Genomic DNA, 6583 nt, shown 5'->3' with positions numbered 1-6583 from the left:
CATACTTATCTGTTACTCTTGGCTCTTAGTAACCTTTTGATTCTATTTCCCTTCCACCCCCGCCATTAATGTAGAGAGCAGTGTTGGAACTGCATCTAAGTGAAATATCTAGCTTACAGGCTACAGTAACCTGCCCTTGGACGTGCATTTTCCCTTACCCCTTATTCAGTAAGGGGAGGAAAACGCGCGTCCAACCCGCGGCACCTAATAGCGCCCTCAACATGCAAATGCATGTTGAGGGCCCTATTAGTTATGCGCGCGGGATACAGAAAGTAAAATGTGCAGCCAAACCGCACATTTTACTTTCAGAAATAAGCGCCGACCCAAAGGTAGGCGCTAGTTTCTGCCGGCACTGGGAAAGTGCACAGAAAAGCAGTAAAAATGCTTTTCTGTGCACCCTCTGACTTAATATCATGGCGATATTAAGTCGGAGGTCCCGAAGAGTAAAAAATGTTAAAAAAAAAGAAAAAAAAATGTAAAATGGACCGGCGGCTGTCGAGCCGAAAACCGGACGCTCAATTTTGCCGGTGTCTTGTTTCCGAGCCCGTGGCTGTCAGCGCACTCGAGAACCAACGCTGGCAAAATTGAGCGTCGGCTGTCAAACCCGCTGACAGCTGCCGCTCAGGGCTAAAAGGAGGCGCTAGGGATGCGCTAGTGTCCCTAGCGCCTCCTTTTGCCCATTTCTACCGCACCACCTAATTTGAATACTGAATCGCGCGCACCGTGGACTTTACTGAATCGGCCTGTTAATTAGTTAGGGGTAGTAACCGCCGTCTCCCGTCTCCCAGAAATAGGAATTTCTGGTCCTGTCTAAGCATAGTTTAGCTCTTAGGTTCAGAATCAGTACCAGCAGGTTTCTTCTTCTCCATTTGCTGCTCTCACTGGAGTCCCCCCGAGGCTCTGCTTTATCAGCTCTCCTTTTTAATAGATTCCTCTCAGCACCGTGTGAACTCCCGTCCACCTTGGTCTCTCTTACAGAATCTAGGTGGGTGCGATGAGATGCCGTGGAGCAGCGTATGCCGCCATGCTTTCCACCTGCGGATCTTCCCTTAGGCGCGGGCCAGTCAGTTATTTGTGCATATTTTTTTTTACATTTCCATACCATTAGCTTGCTGCATCCGGAGTTAACTCTTTTTTTTCAGTGCCTGAGTAAAGAACAGGTGGGTTGAAATTTAGTTCATTTTTTTTACTTGCATTTCATTAAATGTGCACCATTGTGTTTCACACATTATCATACTTTCCATCAGCGCTGTGAGAGACGTGTGTTACTGTATAGGAAAGTCATTCCGCGAGTGACAGGAAGTGCCAAATCACGCGTCTTTTCCTTTGCCGTTCTGGAAACTGAACTGTATAGAAACTTTTCTGATCCGGTAAGAAGAAACTCTCCCAGTGTCTGTCAACTTACATCTCAGAGTTTGACTCCTGGCAGATGCACACTATTTCGCAGCTCGCATTATAAGAATCAACCGCCTCGTGACAAATAGCTCTCTCTGTTCTATAGAAAGAGATACAGTTACAAAATGCTTCAAAGTATAAACTATCCTGCAAACAATTATATGGCAGCCCAAGTACCTTAAGCTGCATCACTCGCACAATGCTCTTTTGTTCATACCATTCATAGTAGCATTCCACCTGAGTGTCTCACCTGTTGAACATTGCCTCTGCTTTTGTTTTTTTTGGGCTCACAGAACTTTCTCATACAATTCCTAAAAAGCATCACCTTCAGGAAGCAATCCGTGGCAACTCCAAGGAGTTTGCCCCTTAACATTGTAGACGCTCTTATTCATTCGGTTCTTGGGAAGTGACTGGCTGACACCCTTGGCCACTGCTGGACATAAATCACATCCCCGGGCTTCTCTGCAGAAAGCAGTTGGAGAGAAGGAGAGAGTCCTTCAAGCTTGCAGATCAGCGGAGGGAGGGAGAGCTTTCTTCAGAAGCTAAGGATGGAAGTGAGAGTAGTCATCGCCTTCCTAGCGTGTCTCCTCTGTACTGCCATGAGCAATCCTATCCAGGTGAGTTACTCTAGAAGTTCTTTCTTTGCCCGTCTGTGCATGTCCCTCTTACTCTCTTCCTGTCATTGTGCTGCATTTCTAGCTGTATTATATAAGATGATGGCTGAAAAAGACCAAGTGGTCATCCAGTCTGCTCAGTTATTCTTGCCACCCTGCTGAGGATCTATCCCACTTGGCAGTCATCGAGTATGACTACTTATAGGATATCACTCTTAATCCAAGACAGTTTTTGTCATTGGTGGGACATACCTCATAAAACTTACCAATGAGCACCTGGAGAAGTAGCCAAGGAAACACTACAAACAATATAAAATAGTTGTAATGTTACAAGCACATGCGGAAAACCTCCCTATTCTCTTAAAAGTAAAAAAGTAAGACCAGCAGAACCCTTCAACTCAAGAAGGGACCTAGATGACACCAAAAGGGGATGTAGCACAACCTACAAAGGACTGCTTTTTCCAAGAGCAATGCAGCTGCTGTAGCTCCAAGAACACTATACTATAGTCAGAAATGAAAGACAAGTTTCCTGCAGAAATGGATCCAAACAGCAGCACCATGTCGCCCTTCCTGGAATACAGTGGGCAAATGCTGATGAAAAGCAGAAACAAGAAAGCCTACCTAATCCCCGTTTATAACCCCGTGTCCTCAGGAGGTTCCTAGTAATACTGAAGGACAAAGAAGAAAGACAAATTCAATATCCCTTGATATTCTAGCTCCTGGGAAATAGGTAACGTAGTGGGAATAAGTCCTCGCCCACACAATTACAGTTTTATATATTGCTAGAATGTTACCCAACAATGGGAAGAAAGGAACAGAACACTGGCTCCCATGTACCTCAATGGACCTTTGTAAATGATGCCTCTCAATATCTTGTGATACATGAAACTTCTCTGAAAAGGGCACAGGCCAGCATTGTCCTTAGCAATAGCCCTTGCATATATAATTTCAGTGACAGACAAGCATCTCTTCCCCATACACAAATGCAGAAAAATAACATATGAACATAAGAAATGTCACACTGAGTCAGATCAAAGGTCCATTGACTCTTGGAGCTAGTCCAGGTCACAATTACCCAGCAGGATCCCAAAATTTAGATCCAATATAACCAGGGATCGGCAGTGGCGTTCCCAATTCTACATGGCTAATAATTGTTTATAGACTTTAAGCAACATTTTCGCCTATCTGAGGATTCAGCTACCATGACAGGGACTCAGTTATTGTACTGAAGTCATTATACTGACTTCTTCTAGGAAAACAAGAAAGGCATTTCACAATAGGTATATTGTGGCTTGGGTTCCTGCACTAGGAAGGCAGAGAAAGTATTACAAAGTGAGCTTCTACTGCCACTGTCCAAGCAAAGTTACGGTCCTTAAAACCATTCCTACATATTGCAGATCTCCATCAAGTATCTCAGGCATTAGTGCTGTCATTGGGATTATTGTGAAACCTTATTATTGGGCCTCCCAAAATGTTCTTTGAAGGCACTGGGATTAATCCAAAATTTGGCAGCCCACTTAATATTTGGATGCTCTTCACTGATGCTCTTCAGCCTTCACTGCTACCAATTTTCTAGCACATTAGGTTTAAAATCTTGGTTCTTGCCCCACAATGTTTGATGTCCAGTGTGGGTTGCTCTTGTCCACCTCGGAATTTATGCTCTGTGAAATGTTTACTAGAGGTGCCCTCTTATAACGTGGCGGGAGTCGGGACCTGTTCTCTGGAAGGAGCTTCCGGAGTTCTGAAAAAAGATGATTTATTGAGGTTTAGGAAATAACTGAAGACATCTTTTTTCTTTGGCTTTTGATAGCTGTTAGTCTATTCTGAGGATCCCAAGCATTCATTAATGGGAAGACTGGGAGTGTATCTTGGGCTTTAGGTTAGGCTGACTTTTACTTTTGTTGATGTATTTTATGTATTTGTCTCCTGCTGAGATTTAAGGATCTGCGGGTTATAAATACGTAAATAAATACTGAACTGTAGAATAAATGTTTTTCCACCGTAAAGTCAAGTCACTGCAACATTTTCATTCTACACTTTTCTAATGCCCAATGCATTATGCCAGACAAAAAAGCACCTGCGAAATGAGTGGTAACACTGAGGGATGGCCACACGGTCACCAGACTTCAATGGGTTTCTTCTATGCCACTAACAAATGCCAAACTCATTGCTGAAAGTTTAACATGGCAGTCACATGCACCTGAAACCAAGTACTTCAGAATCAGTAACACAGTGCTATTGTGTTTAAAAGTTATCAAGATCCAGGCTCAGTCTAGGCAAATAAATACACCGAGGTTTCTTGTGTTAAAGTGTTACAGATTCTACAGAATTCTGCCACCCGCCTGACATCAACGTGAACATTTCTCACCAATTCTGAGAGAACTTAATCGGTTGCCTGTGAAACAGCAAGTGAAATTTAAAATTGCAACCATGATATTGAAGGAATTAATGCTTGAGTGTTATCTTAAATCTCTTTTGAACCCTTACCCTCCCGCCTGGCCCTTCCAGTCACTTTCAGTACCTCCGTTAAAGCTGCTTGCCTAGCTAGAACCAGGGGGTGTTCATTTTCCATTTCTGGCCCCATACGTTGGAATGCTTTCCTGATTTTATGCCAGAAATTGATGACGTAGTTGTGACATCCCAAAACACTTCTTTTTCAAGAAGCTTTTACTTAACTGTCAGGGGTAAATGTGGCACTTGCTATGTTGTTTTCTCATGCGGATTGTATTGTTTTACTTTGTGCTTTGTATTATTTCATATCACACTGTGCTTTGCCCAGCACAATTTTGTTATAGGTGGATGATAAATATTTTAATAAATATATATATATATATAAATACGATTTCTACTGGTCAAACTGATGAAGAGAGCAGAGCTCTCTAAAGCTCATTCAAATATTTCAGATAATCCTGTGAGAATCAGCTGCCTACCCTGTGCTCCTCCTCCTACTTCTCCACCTTTGAGAGGGTTAAGCATGGCTGCACGTTATACCCCAAGCGCAATCATCCCTGTACTGAAATAAAATCTGTTACTTTTACAGGTTTATTTGGGACTCAGCAGAAGTGGTGAGTAACTGAGGAGAGAACAGCATGGCAGGATGCAGGGCAAAGTGCTATAGGACTCTTGCAGGTGTGCTGGGGATTGTAGTAACTGCAATGGGAGTACTTTCCATGATGTTATGGAAACAATGTGAATGCAACAAGCACTCTTAGTTCAAACCCTGACAATGATGGAATAAAAGATAATCACCAGTTATATTTACCCAAAACAGACATTTCCCCAGAAGAGAAAACACAATGGATAAATGCCCCTTTATAGTCAAATCAATATGTCACAACATTGTACTATTTTTTTTTGCCAATACAGTAAAGTCTGCGTTCGCCCGCTCGATACAGTATTTAAATTAGGTCTGGCGGTAGATCCGGGTAAAAGGAGGCGCTAGGGACATTAGCGCCTCCCTAGCGCCTCCTTTGACAGGAGCGGCGGCTGTCAGCGGGTTTGACAGCCGGCGCTCAATTTTGACGGCGTCTGTTCTCGAGCTGACAGCCATGGGCTCAGAAACCGGACGCCGGCAAAATGGAGCATCCGGTTTTCAGCCCGATAGCCGTGGTCCGAATTCAAATTTTTTTTTTACTCTTCGGGACCTCCGACTTAATATCGCCATGATATTAAGTCAGAGGGTGCACAGAAAAGCAGTTTTTACTGCTTTTCTGTGCACTTTCCCGGTGCCGGAAGAAATTAGCGCCGACCTTTTTACTTTCTGAAAGTAAAATGTGCGGCTTGGCTGCACATTTTACTTTCTGTATCCCGCGCGCATACCTAATAGCGCCCTCAACATGCATTTGCATGTTGAGGGCGCTATTAGGTGCCGTGGGTTGGACGCGTGTTTTCCTCCCCTTACTGAATAAGGGGTAAGGGAAAACGCACGTCCAATGGCAGGCTAACAGTGCGCTCCGTTGGAGCGCACTGTACTGTATCAGCCTGAAAGTAATTAAGTGATACTCTCATGGAGTAAGCGAGAGATGAAAAAGTTTGAGACAAACCCAGGCACCCAACTATACCTTACTACCGGAGGACTGTCTTCATATCTAAAGCTTGGATTCCTGTGTCAAACAGGAAGTGTGTTGATATAAAACTCTTCCAAAGCAATAAAAGAAAAAAGTGTACAACTAATGCTTTGGCTTTTAGAAAACTAAATGGACTTTAAGTTTAGGTTGTCCTGGAGTTTGCAATGTGCTGACAGTAGTAGGGATCTCCTCAATGATTAATGCTGCTGGAGCCCATCAGTAAGTTCGCTGTCTCCATTTTATTCACTGTACAGCTGCTATGTATCTAATTTATTTTATGAAAAAAGCCAAAAAATGATATAGTTAGTTTGTCTAGAACTCAACCATTGGTATGATTTTATTTAGTATTTTATCATTGGATGTGTTTACAAATGTAATGATTGCTATGTTGTTGTAATCTGTCTAGCATGTTTTATCACTATAGGTGGAATATAAACATTTTTAAATAAATACAATAAATAAACCAGGTCTCCAGCACTAGAAACAAACTTGACACACTCTGTTGTC

Source organism: Rhinatrema bivittatum, chromosome 17 (genome assembly GCF_901001135.1).
Source record: "Rhinatrema bivittatum chromosome 17, aRhiBiv1.1, whole genome shotgun sequence".
Classification (NCBI taxonomy): Eukaryota; Metazoa; Chordata; class Amphibia; order Gymnophiona; family Rhinatrematidae; genus Rhinatrema; species Rhinatrema bivittatum.
Note: the sequence above shows the minus strand (reverse complement) of the source record.